Below are 15,418 nucleotides of genomic sequence, written 5' to 3'. Positions count from 1 at the left end.
TTCTAATTAGACCCAAAAACTCATTACGTTTCCAGGAGCTTCTCCTTAAAAAAAAAAAAGACTCCAGAGAGACCCCATGCTCCAGTGGTTCTCAAACTGGGGTTCCTTGTGGCCCCATTACGTGTGTGTACGTGTGTGTGAAATTCCAAAGAATTTCAAGACAACACTATATATTTTTTTTTTCACACATGTTTAATGGAAAGCCTGCTTTTACTCCTGCTAACCATGGATGGGTGAGCCAACTAGACATGTGTGATTACTTTCTTCGAGCCAGAGTAGCATTAGCTCAGGGGAGACACCGCCATGCTCAAGATAATTGGAGGTAGAGTGGGTGACAAGCTCATGGGGACAGCGGTGGCCGGGAGCCTCTGGGGTCCCAGCAGGCAGGAAGCAGGGGCTGGGGGAATCCTGGCAAGGACTCCCAAAGGCAGAGCAGAGGTGAGAATTATCTAGTCGCTATAGGATCTACTAGCTTTCTCACCAGGCGCTGGTGGCTCCAGGCTGTAATCGTAGCTGCTCAGGGGGGCTATGATCTGAGGAATGAGGTTTGAAGCCAACCCGGGTAGGAGGCTGGAAACTCCCTGAGACTCTAATCTCCAGTTAGCCAGCAAAAAGCACAAAGCGGAGGAATAGCTCGGGCAGTACAGCACTAGCTTTGAGTGGAAAAAGCCAAATGAGAGAGCAAGGCCCTGAGATCAAGCCTCATTATGACTGCAACAAACAAGCCAACAAGTAAGTAAATAAAATCTTTCTAGGAACAGGGCTTAGTGGATACAATGTTACCCTGCCTCCCCCCCCCCCCAATAAGATATTTGTAAGTCAAGGGGAAGGAGAGAAAGAGGGAAGAGAAAAGAGGAAATAGATAACATTTACTGGTCACCTACTAACACCAAGCAGTAAGTGAATTATAATCATGGTAATAATAATAATAATAATAATAATAATAATAACAGCTTTTTTTTGTCAGGCATAGGGCTTGAACTCAGGGCCTGAGTTCTGACTCTGAGCTCTTTTGCTCATGGCTAGTGCTCTACCACTTCGAGCCACAGTGCCACTTCTTGTTTTCTGGTGGCTAATTGGATAGAAGAGTCTCATGAACTTTCCTGCCCGGGCTGGCCTTGGCCTGTGAGCCTCAGCTCTCAGCTTCTTAAGAAGCTAGGATTACAGGCGTGAGCCACCAGAGACCAGCTGAATAATTATTTTGTGTGCTGGTCCTGGGGCTTCAACTCAGGGCCTGGGTGCTGTTCCTTAGTTTTTCCACTCAAAATTGGTACTCTACCACTTGAGCCACAGCTCCATTTCTGGCTTTTTGCCAGCTAATTGGAAATCAGAATTTCATGGAGTTTTTTGTCTAGGCTGGCTTTTGAACCTTGGTCCTCAGATCTCAGCCTCCTCAGTAGCCAGGATTATATGTGTGAGCCTGGCTGGTGAGTGGACAGTGCCCTGAGGTCCTCACGACCACATTCCAAGACAGCGAGTAAGGATGGCAGGTGCATCCACCCACCCACCCACCCATCCACCCATCCACCCACCCACCCATCCACCCATCCATCCAACCATCTACCCACTCATCCATCCATCCATCCATCCACCAATCCATCCATCCATCCATCCATCCATCCACCCACCCATCCATCCACCCACCCATCCATCCACCCACCCACCCACCCATCCACCCATCCAACCATCCATCCATCTACCCATCCATCTATCCATCCACCTATCCATCCATCCACCCACCCACCCACCCACCCATCCATCCACCCACCCATCCATCCATCCACCCACCCATCCATCCATCCACCCATCCATTCACCCACCCACCCATCCACTCACCCATCCACCCATCCACCTATCCATCCACCCACCCACCCACTCACCCACCAATCCACCCACCCATCCACCCACCCATCCACCAATCCATCCATCCATCCACCCACCCATCCCTCCCTTCCTCCCTCTCTCCCTCTCACAGCGTTCATGTGTGCCTGCAAGCCCCGACCCTGTCTTCTGTGTTGGAGATACTGGGGGACCAAAGCCCAGTCCCTGTCCCAATCGGAGTCACAGTCTGCAGTCCCCTGCCCACCTGCACACTCAGACATGCACAGGTGAAGCACGTGGGGGCGTACACACCCAGCATGCGTGGCAATGTCTGGAGACGTTCGCCTCCCGGGCACACTGAGGTCATGCTCTGGAGCTGGGACACCCCAGTCATCTCCTTATCTGTGTGTGTAGGATGGTGGTGAGTGGCGGGAAAGGGACGAGGGGGGGCTGGGCTCTGCAGGGGGGAGTGGTGTCCTTGAGCACCTGCTGGAGCCAAAGGCTGAGCCCCACTCCCTGCGGAAACCCACCTCTGCTCTGACGGCTCTGAGCCACCGGCGCTTTTTGTCTGCTCAGACCTGAGAAACCTTGAATGGTTAGGGAGGAAGACGGGCTCGCCTATGGTCCCTACAACAGCACCCGAGGGCTCAGCTGGAATTTGCTAGAAATGAAAAAAAAAAAAATCAAATCCCAAGCCCAACCCCAGAGCTACTGAGAAAAACGTTCACGTCAGCCAGGAACCCCTTCCCCCCCCCCCCCCCCCCCCAGGCCACGGCTCACAGATGCCAGATCTGGGAAGGTCTGAGTTTGTTCACGTTCTTAGGGGCAGGGTCTCCCAGGCTGGCCTTTGCCTCACGGTCTTCCCGCCTCAGCCTCCCAGGTGCCGGGATGGCTGGAGTGTGCCACCACACCCTTCCCCGCGTGGCCCTTAAAAGTGCTGGGTTCCCATGAGCGTGATGGCGAACACCCTCCCTCTGAAGAAGCTGAGAGAACACAGCTTCCAACCCAAGCTGCCCGGCCCGGCCTCCGGTGACACAAGGGGTCCCTGATGCCGATGCCGTTCCTTAGCTCCGGGGCAAAGCCAGGCCGAGGAGAAGGTGGGTCTTTGATTCCGGGGCATTGTGGGAAGCAATGTTGTGGGCAGGCAGGTCCTTTGAGATCTTCTGTTTATTTATAGGCCTTGAGGTTTATTATCTATAGACTCTGAGATGATTTCACTGCCTGTGGGTGAAAGGCGGAAACAGTCCCCCCCCCAGGGAGCACACCAGGGGGTGTGCATGGGGTGGGGAGGTCGGTAGCCCCACCCCTGCCCCGTCCTTCCCTTAGGAGACTGCGCTGGAGACAGAGGGCCAGGTGGACATTCAGTCAGTGGCTTGGGAAAAGCAAACAATGGGGCTGGGAACGTGGCTTGGTGGTAGAGCGCTTGCCTTGCATGCATGAAGCCCTGGGTTCGATTCCTCAGCACCACAGATACAGAAAAAGCCGGAAGTGGCGCTGTGGCTCAAGTGGTAGAGTGCTAGCCTTGAGCAAAAAGAAGCTCAAGGACGGTGCTCAGGCCCTGAGGTCAAGCCCCAGGACTGGCAACAAAAAAGGATTAAAAAAAAAAAGAAAAGCAAACGATCTCCAAGCGGTCATGAAGTAGGATTCTTGTTCCAGAGCAAGACTTCACATTTCTGCAGGTAAAAAAAATAAAAAGTTTCTTTGCCCTCTCTGGAGGGTGGCATGCATGCCAGGAGGCTTGGCACAGACAGTCCTGGGTTTGTTTAAAAACTTCCCTTCCATGCCACGGCCTCACACCTGGGCCCTGCGGGCTTGTTTGGTGGATCACTGGAGGTAAGCGTCTCATGAACTTTCCTGCTGGGGCTGGCTTTGAACAGCGATCCTCACATCTCAGCCTCCCGAGTCACAAGGATGACAGCCGTGAGCCACCCGCACCGGTTTCCTCCCGGTTCTGACTCGAGCTGGCAGGTGGTTTGCCGGGAGGTCATCTGATCGGCCGCTCTGCTGTTTTGTTCTGGTGCAACAGGAAGCACCTTGTTTATCACAGAGCTATGATGACTCCTGGGGAAGTTGAGCCTACCAGGTGGAGGCCCAACCTGTGGGGTGGGGGGACGGGCGTGAACTCGGGGATGGCAGGGTCACTGGCTGTCAGGAATGCACAGTCCCAGCAGGGTGTGGCGGGTCCGGCTTGTCATCCTATCTGCTTTTGGGGGGGGGGGGGCGCGGGGAGACGCGGAGATTGGGAAATCGCAGCTCGAGGCAAGCCTGGGCACTAGCATTCGTGAGACCCCATCTCCACCCATGACTGGGTGTGGAGGCACACCCCCCCTCGTTCCAGCGTCAGAGGATGGGAACACCACAGTTTGAGGCCAGCCTGAGGCTGGGAGGACGGTGGAGGCAGGTCAGCCTGGAGGGAGATGTTCCTGAGACTAGGAAACAGGAAACCTCGGGGGGGGGGGGGGGGGAGGGAGTGGGTCACAGTTCAGCCCCCAAACTGGCCAGCGAAACGCAGAGCTGGAGGTGTGGTTCAGCAGTATCACTCCAACCTGGCAAGCAAGGGAGCCCCGAGTTCAAATCCTAGTACTCCCCAAAACAAAACAAAGCAACCTGTAGCAACAAAAGCCCACCACACCAGTGCCAAGGACCACAGTGGGGTTTTCCCGGCTCTGCACTGGTAAAGCGCTGATGGTGGGCCAGTCGCTGGGCCAGGCCCAAAGCTCCTTTATGTACTTTGCAGCCCATAAGGATATCAATGGCTTTCACCCCATTTTATGGATAAGACAACTGAAGACCAGAGAGGCTGAGTTATCCAACCCATGCCACCACGCAGCACCTATGTTGCAGCGCCGGGTCTCAACTCTCCCTGTATCTTAACTCCAAAGTCTTCACCTCCGTAGGAGCAATCGGAACTTTCCATCTTCCTCGGGACGGGCACTGGCTACCTTAGGGGCAGGGGCTGCCGGGGGGAGGGAGGGAGGCGGCTGCCTGGAAGAGCCCGGCAGAGCCCAGCCGCCCACCAAGGGGACCAGGCTCCTAGGAGCGCTGGCTCTTCCAGCAGGTCTGTGAGCTCTGGAAGCCCGGCCGCCCCCAGCCCTCGCCTAAACGCTGCAGTTTGCCAATGTCGAGTCCAACAGACGCGAGAACTCAAATGTGGCCGCCGCTCTCCAAACGGGGAAATACGGATTAGCCAGAATCCGAGGGCAGGCAGCCCCTCCCAGCCCCAAACCCAGTCACCATCCACACTTGCCTCCTAGAAATGTGGCGGGAAGACCCGGCTAATACCGGAGCCACGGGCATGCGGGGGGGGGGGGGGGTCCCTAAAACCCTCCTAGAGGTGAAGATGGAAAAATCACAGTGCGTGCCAAGGGCTCGCAACAGGAGATGTCTCGGGCAATCTCCATGCTGGAGAGAGCCAGGCAGGGCCCTGCTGGGCCTCCGTCCAGAGTCCAGGGGCTGTCCCCCAAATTGTGCTCACACCAGGAGGGGAAGAGCTGGGAGGCCGTGTCATCTTCTGGGGAGTGGGGCTGGTCGGTTTCCCACGGCGGAGCGGCCTGCCTGGAGCCCGGGGACCCAGGTCCGGTCCCCGGGGGACACTCCGGGCCTTTCTATTTTGGTTCCGTGGCCTAATTGAGGTGCAGCTTTCTCTCCCTTCGTTCTCAGCCCACTCACGCAGCCTGGCTGCAGACCTGGGGGAGGCGGAGGGGGAGGATTCGGGGGGGGGGGGTGTCTGTGCTACGCTGATTGGCCAGGGGGGACCTGGGAAAAAGGAACCTGAACTTGAGATCCAAGACAAGGGCATGACAAGGTCAGGAGTCCACCGTGGGGGAGGTCCGGTGGGTTCCGCTTCCTGCTTCCGTCCCGCCTCTTCTCACTCAAGTCCACGGCCACGGGGCCTTTTTCCTGTCCCCCCCAGCCCAGCCAGTGTGGGCTGGGGCTCCAGGCACGTTGCCGTCAGGGCTTGACGGGATGTACGTTATTATCATCAACAAACTGCGGAGTGCCAACTGTGCCCAGGGACCGTGAGGGGCGCGTAGGAGCTCCGGCTAAATCCCGGGGCCAGGGGAACCCTCGCGTTCAACGAGGAAACTCTTACATACAGTCCCTGTGCAAGGGGCGCTGCTCAGAGCTCCCAGGATGTGGACCTCCCGGAGCTGACTTGTGTCATCCTTCCACCAGGACTGTCATCTGACACACCGAGGAAGCAGCGTACGGCTCCTGCCTCATCTGTGCAGGGGCTGGACGGGCGATCGGAAGAAGAGCGGGGTGGGGGGGGGAAGAAGCTGGAAGAGCATCCTAGGTGGAAGGAATGGCCTGCAGCTGGGTGTGGTGTTGGGCGGGGGAACTGGGCAAGCTTGAGGAATGGAGAAAGGCTCCCCACAGGGAAGGGGGGGGGGCTGCACCGCAGGATGTGTGTTTTCTAACAGCGCTGGAAGCCGGAAGTCTGAAGTCAAAAGCTACCTTCCCTCGTCAGCCCTGCTGCCCCTTCCCCACCAGGGCCAGGCCCCGGGGGGGACTCTTTGCTGGCTCCCACGGAGTCCTGCAGTGGCGGGCAACCCCTGGCATCCCTTGGCTTGTGGCCACATCACTGTAGCCTGCGTCTCTGCGGTCACACGGCCCTTTACCGTGTCCGACAAAGGCCGTGGGTCAGGACCTGGGCCAGTTAGGCCTGCAAGGATCTTATCTCCAAGCCAGGTTCTCGTAAGGAGGTTCCAGGGGGAGCGGGGACACGAGAGTCGAGCCAGCCCAGGCCGGACAGCCGACGGTGGACGGGGCTGCCCTCACTCGGAGGGAGACTGGCCGCCGGTGCGCTTGGGGGCTTCCGAGCAAGAAGAAGGGTGTTTGCCGGTTGCACGCGTGACTCCCGCACGCAGGGCGAGGCTGCCCCAGCAGCAGATGGCGGAGACGGGAGAAGGCAGGGAGGGGGGGGAAGATCTGGGTTTAAAATACAGCCGGCCGGGGAGAGCTGTCATCGGGCTAAGCAGATGTGTGGTAGCTGCTATTAAAAGCCCAGATGCACTTTAGAAGACAGGTCCTAATGAGCAATTCTCATTATCATCTCCACGAACCGCTCCGGTCCCAGGGTGATCTATTTTCATTCGAGGTCCGCAGTTCTGTAGGGAAGTCTGCTCCTCTGGGGGCCTCCAGAGGCGGCCTCTGGTGGCCCCGACCTTGGGCAGAGGGCGCGAGTGCAAGGCCTGCCTGGGCGCTTGCTTTCCGCCGCTGACGCCACCATTTCCGGTTGCAAGAAGCAGCTTCATTGGGAAGGGTAAATAACCTCAGTCAGGAGACAGTCCTTGGGGTCTGCCATTTAGTAGCAGTGCATGCTGGGTGTCACATGCAGAACCTGGCTTGAAGTCAGCTCCTGGTCGCTGTCTCTGAGCTCTTTTTGCCCAAGGCTAGTAGTGCTCTACCACTTTGAGTCACAGCACCACTTGCAGTTTTCGGGTGGTTCATGGGAGATAAAAGTCTCCTGAGAACTTTCCTGCCTTGGTTGGCTTCAAACCATGGTCGTCAGATCTCAGCATCCTGAGGAGCTAGGATTATAGGCGTGAGCCACCAGTGCCTGGCTTCATATATATACACATATACACATATAAATATATAGACACATATATACATATACACACGCATATATACATATATGCACACACATACATGTATATGCGCATATGTGTATATATATATGTGTGTGTGTGTATATATATATATATATATATGTTTGGTTCTAGGGTTTGGACTTTTAGAGAACTCAGGACCTCAAGCTCATGGAGCTTTTTTCACTCACGGATAGCGCTTTACCACCGGAGACATGCCTCTAGTCTAGCATTTTGCTGGTTAATTGGAGCTGAGAGTCTCACAGACTTGTCTGCCCAAGGTGGCTTTGAACTGCGATCCTCCAGATCTCAGCCTTTGGAGTAGCTAGGATTACAGGACTGTGAGCTGCGGGCGCCTGGCTGGTCTGAGCCTCTTCCCTCCGCTAGCTCACGTGAATCTCGTGATATCACCGCCCAATGCACACATGGAAGTCTGTGTGAGGCCCAGGGAAGGGACAAAGTCGGTAGCCCCGAGCAAGCCGAATTCAGAGCCCTGTCTTCTGGCTGAGTCCATGCTGTGCCCCAGCTGTTACCAGATACTGTGTGTGTGTGTGTGTGTGTGTGTGTGTGTGTGTGTGTGATACCAGATGTTCTCTCTGTGTGTGTCTCTGTGTGTGATACCAGATGCTCTGTGTGTGTGTGGCTGTGTGTGTGATATCAGATGCTCTCTGTGTGTGTATTGTGTGTGTGTGTTTGAGATACCAGATGCTCTGTGTGTGTGTGGCTGCGTCTGTGTGTGTGAGATACCAGGTGCTCTGTGTGTGTGTGTGTGTGTGAGAGAGAGAGAGAGAGAGAGAGAGAGAGAGAGAGAGAGACCAGATGCTCTGGGTATGTGAAACCCGCGCTCGTCATCTAGTGACCCTGCACCTTCTAGGCTCAGGGGCTGTGCCACCGTCCCTTGTATGCCCTGCTAGGGTTGGCATGGGACCCCCCAACGCCTCCCGTCTTGGAATGGAAATCACCAAATCTGTAGGTTAATGGTGCTTGGAGTGGACCCTTTGAGGGGTAGCTGGGCTTCGAGGAGACCCCGAGGAGCCCAAGCACGGCTCTGGGGTGCCGCAGGAGGGACGGGAGGCCTGGGCTGCTCGGCCTCACCGCGGGCTGCCAGGTGCAGCCCCCGCCCTCCCCACACGCTGGCACCGCGCCCCTGGGGTCCCCAGCTCTGGGAAGAGCTCTGCAAAGCCTCCGCTCCATAAACCACCCAGGCTCCGGAATGCAAATCCTGGCCCCAAACAGCCCCCGGATGCGCTCATGAGTGAAAGAAAGAACGAATGACCATGGCTCCTTTCATTAGGATTGTGGTTGTTGTTGGTGGTAGTGGTTGTGGGACTCGAACTCAGGGCCTGAGCACTGTCCCTGAGCTCTTTGGCCCAAGGCCAGTGCTTTGCCACTTTGAGCCACAGCGCCACTTCGGGTTTTGAGGTGGTTCATCAGAGATGAGTCTCACGGACCTTTCCTGCCTGGGCTGGCTTCGGGCCGCAGTCCTCGGATCTCAGCCTCCTGAGTAGCTAGGATGACAGGCGTGAGCCATGGGAGCTCAGTGCCACAGCTACCCGTCAGCCCCAACCTGCTTCCCGCAGCGACATGCTCTGATCGCCTTGTTAGTCCCATCTGCCAGGAGTGCCTGGGTCTCTTCTACTCACAACCTCCTCTCCATCCTTTAAGGATCCGTGCCCTGCTCACACTCACCAAGGGCCGTGGCCGGCTTTGGAATGGTGGTGACTCACACGTTTTTATCTCTCTGTCTTTGGCACCTCTGCTCACCCGTGCTCGGGACAGAAACGGACGTAGCTCTGACTGAACAGTAACTGGGCTTCGGGGCCTCAGTGGAGTGGCGGATGGGTCAGGGCCGCTTCCATGGCTCTGCTTTCCCCCCTGCCTATCTTGGGACAGGCTGCGTACTGTCATAGCGGTCTGCTTGCTCCTGGGAGCCAGCTCTCCTCTCTGTGGCACACCTCCGACCCTCCTGCAGCTCCGGTCACCGGCCCCTGCAGTAGGTGACAGATAATGTGGGAGGGACAGACCCAACGGCGCTGCCCCATGTTCTAGGTCGGGCCTGGTCCGGGTGCTCTCTTCCTCCGGCTCTCATCCCCCCTGTGCTCTTGGCTGTGGGATGGTGTAGCTCCTGCAGGAAGGCAGCTCCTCCACCCCCAACCTTGGAATTCTGCCCACTCCAGAGCTGCCAGACAGCAATCTCTCTCCTTTATCAATGACTCAGCCTCAGGGATTCTGTGATGGCTGCACCCCTCAGACACTGTAGTCATCCATCCTGGCACTGAATGGAATTTCAGTGCAACAGGGCTTCCTATAGCAGTGCCCCTTCTCAGCTGGGCTCAGGCCCGACCTCATCTTCCTCATCTGGAAAATACGCATGGCGCAGCACTTGTTGTGGAGTTGCAAAGAGGATTAAATGAGATACTGCATGCTGGGTCATAATACCAGCCACCCAGTCTCACACATTGAGCCGGGGTTAGAGACTCAGTTGAGTCAGCCCTCTGGTCTGGTTTGTAAAAGCACCTTCTGGAATGCACAAAGAGCTCAGATGGGGACAGGATGGGTGGGGGATAAACACACGGCACATGACAGTTCTTATCATTACCATCCCTGTGTATTTACTGACCATGAGTCCAAACTGTCTCCTACGTACACCGGGAAGGCCGGGGTCTCCTGACCCGTCTCAGCTGTCTTCATGCCCGCGGTCTGCCTGCCACAGCTCCTCTTGCTCTCTGTCTCCAGGCACCGGTGTGTGGGGGAGGGGGTAGGAGCAAATCAATCCAGTGCAATTAACCCCCACCAGGTCTGACTGAAAAAGAAGCCGGTGGGTGGGGAGTGGATTGGGAGGCCTCATGGGGCTCAGGCTCTGGGTGGGGGGGGCGGTGGGGCCCAGGGAGCCAGGGCCTCTTCCCAGGTTCACAGAAAAGAGGTCAGTTTGTTATCCTTGCTTTTATCCCCAACCCAACACTGGAGTCCTACACCAAGTATCGCAATGGCCAAGCTGCGTTTCCATTCTATGCCAATCCCTGCTCCCTGAGAGTCTCACTCTCTTGCTAGATCCAAGAGAAAAATAATTCCCTCCCTTTCTCTCTCCCTCCCTTCCTCCCTCCCGCCCTCCCTCGGTTAGAACTTAGAGCCTCCACCTGCAGGGCAGGTTCTCACCCCCTGAGCTGCACCTCCAGCCCGGTATTTGGGTATCTTTCAATCATTTCCTCTACATTCAGCGCTAGTGACCGGTGCTGGTGTCACCGCTTAGCCGTTTCCATGGGAACACGTAAAGGGGAAGCAGCGTGGGGTTGGATGCTGATCCACCACGCCCAGGGCAGCGCTGTCCACAGTAGCCCGAGCGGAGGTACCCACCCCGCTTCCCGCCAGTTAATAAACGGACACGCGGGATCCGGGCGATGTCCAGCTATTCAGTGACAGACGCAGAGGGGCTGCGGCCCCAGCCGCCACGTCTCGAAAACACCACACTGCACGTGGGCAGTCAGGTACAAAAGACCTCACGCTGTGTGGTGTTCCCTGTGGGAGAAGTTTCTAGAACAGGCAAATGCATAGAGACAGGAAGTGGGTGAGTGGGTGCCTTGGGGTGAGAGGACAAGGGAGGGGGTGCGGTGTTACTTTCCAGGGTGAGGGAGGATGGTGATGATGGATGGGGACCAGCTTGGTGAACAAGCAAATGCACCAAGGCCCAAGGGATTCTACACTTCCTTTGCGTTTGGCAGCCCTCGGGGGCTTGAACTCAGGGCCCAGCGAGCCAGGCCCTGTTTCCCATTGGCTGTTTTTGAGGTAGGGTCTCACTTGATGCTTGGCCTTTGATCTTCCCATGTATGCTTCCCCGCAGCCGGGGTGACGGGCTCAGCCTCGGAGTGAGAGGCAGTCTTGTGAGCATTCATACCCTGGACTGCACTTCAACCACAACACCCCGAACTCTTCCTCTCAAGTAGCTAAGATTACAGGCTTGCGTCACCCTAAGAGGCTCCCCAATTGCTCTTTTCTGCCTTTTGTAGCCCTGGGGTTTGAACTCATGAGCTTGTGCTTGCTAGGCAGATGCTCTACTCCTTCAGCCTCAGCTGCAGACCTGAATTGTATACTTTTTGGGGGGCGGGGGTGCTTGTTCTGGGGCTTGAACTCAAACTCAGAGCTTGGGTGCTGTCCCTAAGTTTTTTTTTTTTTTTTTCTCAAGACTGGCACTCTGCCACTTGAGCCACAGGGCTACTTCCAGCTTATTGGTGGTTCGTTGGAGAGAAGAGTCTCATGGACTTTCCTGCCTGGGCTGGCTTTGAACCACAACCCTCAGATCTCAGCCTCTTGAGTAGCTAGGATGACAGGCGTGAGCCACCAGTGCCTGGCAGAACTGTATACTCGAAATGGGTAAATTGTATGGAATATAAATGGTATGTCAATAAAGCTTTTCCAAAGTGTGTGTGTGTGGGGGGGATAAAAGCAGACCCCTCTTGCTGGCAGCCAAACTCTGGAGAGGATGGTGTGGTTGTGCTGAATCTGGATTGAAATATCCAGAAAGTGGAGGAGTGGCCCAAGTGGTTCAGCCCCACCCTTGAGTAAAAAAGCTAAAAGGCAGTGCCCGGGCTCTGAGTTCAAGCCTCAGCACCTACACCCAGAAAATAAAGGAGAGAAGGACAGGAAGGAAGGAAGGGAGGGAGGGAGGAAGGAAGGAAGATCAAGGGAGGGAGGGATGGAGGGAGGAAGTATCCAGGGAGTTTCACCCAGACTAGGCAATGAACAAACCAGCCTGATGGGGAAGAAGGTGACTAAATATTTCATTGGGAGAAAGTCACGGATTTTTGTTTTTGTGACAAGGTTTCCCTATCTAACCTGGACTGGCCTTGAACTTGAGCTCCTCCTACCTCAGTGTCAGGAGAGCTGGGATTACAGGCATGCACGACCATGCCCTTTCAAGTAACTGGTATTCTAGTGAGTCTGTGACCACCCCCAAGATCAGGAAAGGGGTGGACTGGTCAGCCAGGCCTGTGGTCCTGGTTCCCATGACATCGTGTGTTTGGGGCACTGGCCCGGTGGGCCAGCCTGCCCGGTGACCATGTCGGTGACCGTTCTCTGGTCCAGGGATGGGAGCCCGTGAGCAGTGACCCACAGGGCACAGGGCTCACCTGGAGACCAAATGGGAGGCGGGGCTCAGCCTGGGCAGGCGTGGGGATGGCCTGAGAATCTGCATTCCCAGCAGGCCTCGGGTGGTACCGGGGGTGAGGACCCCCCCCTCCACAGGGGCGGAGGCTAAGCTCTCTTGCATGGCCACGTCTGGCGTGGAGGGCAGGGAAGGCAGCATTTCTGGCCACCGCGGCTGCAGTCCCAGCCCCGGCTCCCCTGGCCCCAGGTCACAGCCGTTTCTTGGAGGCTCACATGTGTCATCTCTTGCCAGTGACATGAGTTCTGGGCAAATGCACCCGGCCAGGCCATCTGGCCCTTTGGAATGATGCCTGGCCCTAAGGTTGTCCGTGCTGACCAATTCAAGATGGGCGGGGAGGGCCCAGCAGGCAGGGGGCGTGGTCTTCAGGGGGGGAAGACCCGTGGATGGGCGGGGCCTGCAGGCGGAGGGGGCGTGGCCTCAGCCAGGAGGTGGAGCCTGCTGGAGAGGAGGGGCCCGCATGAGGAAAGGGGCTGGGCCGTCTGATGGGTGACATTCTAGCTGCGGCTCCCAGGCAGGCCCTGGCTCCCGCCCCTCCCCCTGGGGCGTCAGTGATCGGCCGCTGGGCTTCCTGCTCCAGAGAAGCAGAGAAGCAGGGCTCCAAACCTGGAACACCAGCTGTGTCCATTTCTGCAGATCCCCCAAGCCAGGTGTGCACAGGGCCGCCTGCGAAAGCCAAGCCCCGGAACTTTCTGGATGTCAGGCCTAGTGGGATCGCATCAGGGAAGGGAGACAGACAGGAAAAGAGAGGAGGAAGGTTCCCCAGAAATGAGCTCCACGCTAATTTCTTGTATACATTGTACAGCTTCTCCTTTCCCTTCTACTCCTTCTCCTTTGCTTCTTCCCACACCCCCCCCCCCGCCCCCCAGCATTGGAGATGGGATCCAGGGCCTTGCACATATGCTAGGCAAAACACTCCAGCCCGTTTGGCTTCCGTTGCTTTCTGGGTTTCATGCTCTTGCCTAGGACTGACTTCAGACATCGATCACGTGGCTGAACTAGGCCAGCCTGACTGCTGCGGCCTCAGCCCAGGGGGCTGGAAAATGACAGGGACTTTGCGACCCTAAGTCTGCAGGCCCCGCCTGGCTTCCCCGAGCCTTCCCCAGCACTGGAGGGACGGCGGTGCTCCCAAGAGTGGGGCTCCCTGACAGCCGGCATCTGCAGCTTCAGCCTCTGTGCAGAGGTGTGAGGAGGAGGAGGAGGAGGAGGAGGAGGAGGAGGAGGAGGAGGAGGAGGAGGAGGAGGAGGAGGAGGAGGGCAGGTATTCCCCCGGGGAGCAGGTCCCATGGCTGCGACTCCAGAGAACAGTAGACCTGAGGCTCTGAGCCAAGCAGGACAGAGACAGCCAGGGTCCTGCCTCTGCTGGAGTGGGGGGCGGGGGGGGAGGGGATTGGCTCTGCCGCCCCTGAGCTTGGAGACCCCCTCCCCCCCCACACCAGCCTTGATTGGTAAGGGACAACTTTGCACCTCCGGGAGGGCCGGGTGGCTGGCACCATGATTTCATTGTGTGCGCGCGCGCGCGAGATCAGTGGGTGGTATAAATCCAACAGCTCCCATTCTAGAATCACATAGGCTTTTAAACAGATTGCCAGCGTATCTTTTATTTTTATTGTGCTAGAAACACAAATGAAAACAGCTATGATTTGTCCCTCCATAAACAAAGGCAGTAAAAGAAAAAAAAAAAAAAAAAGAAACATGGCTCCCTACTTTCCAGGCCATGAGCCTGCTTCGTGCTGTGATCTGCGGCCAGTTAGGAACAGTCCCCCCCTCCCCCGCCCCCCAGGGATGGGGTGGGTTGGGGTGGGGGGGGGGAGCGCACGTCCCTGTGAGTGAGCGAGGAATGTGGCCGCCCGGTGCTGGCTGCCAGGGCCCCCGCGGCTGCCCCTGGTTCGCGCGGGTCTGCCGCACGCCGGCGGGGGCCACCCCAGTCATGCACTCGACCTCTCTGAGCCGCGGGGGATAATGAAGTTCGCCGAGCTGTAATCGCCTAGGTTGCTGCTCCGCATGAGGTGATGCTGAAAAGCCAGCGCTGACCGTGGCTCGGCCAGCAGAGGCCCTGGCTCACCGTGAAGAGCGAACTCCTTGCCCCCAGGCACGGCCAGGGACCCTGGCTCCAGAGAGGTGACAGTCGCACACGGCTGGGTCACTAGATTACTGTACACAGGAGAGGACAGGGCGGGATGGGACAGAGCAGGACCTGAGTCACAGTGCTCCATCAGGGTAGTTTATCCGTGCTAGGTCTGCTCATGTCTGCAGCTCCCTCCCTCCCTCCCCCCCCCCCTCCCTCCCTCCCCCCCCTCCCTCCCTCCTTCCCTCCCTCCCTCCCTCCCTCCCTCCCTTCCTCCCTCCCTCCCTCCCTTCCTCCTTTCCCCCTTCCCTCCCTCTTTCCCCCTCCCTCCCCTCTCCCTCCCCCTCTCCCTCCCTCCCTCCTTCCATCTGCCTCTTTCTCTCTTTCTTTCTGTCCCTCTCTCTATTTCTGTCTCCCTCTGTCTCTGTCCTTCTGTTTCTCTGCCTCCCTCCCTCCTTCCCTCCCTCCTCTTCCCGTTCTCTTACCCTTTCTTCTCTAACCCTCAGAACCACTCTAAAAGCAACATCTCCACAGTCAAATAACTTGGGAAGTTCTGGGCCCGCCAGGCTTACTTGGTGCCTGGCTTTCTGGGGCTCTGCATGTGACCATGCGTCCCAAGTGCGATTGTAAGACCCGGGCTGCAGGACCTGCATCCTCTCTGTGGGGGGAGAGATGGGCCTCGTGACCTCCCATGACAGGGCCCCCTGCTGCCCTAGGGCAGAGGGTCCTGCAAGCAAAGGAGCAGGACAGGGCAGGGTGTGCTCAGACCCATGCTGG

The sequence above is a fragment of the Perognathus longimembris genome, chromosome 7 (assembly GCF_023159225.1).
Source record: "Perognathus longimembris pacificus isolate PPM17 chromosome 7, ASM2315922v1, whole genome shotgun sequence".
Taxonomy (NCBI): domain Eukaryota; kingdom Metazoa; phylum Chordata; class Mammalia; order Rodentia; family Heteromyidae; genus Perognathus; species Perognathus longimembris.
This window is presented reverse-complemented; position numbering follows the sequence as displayed.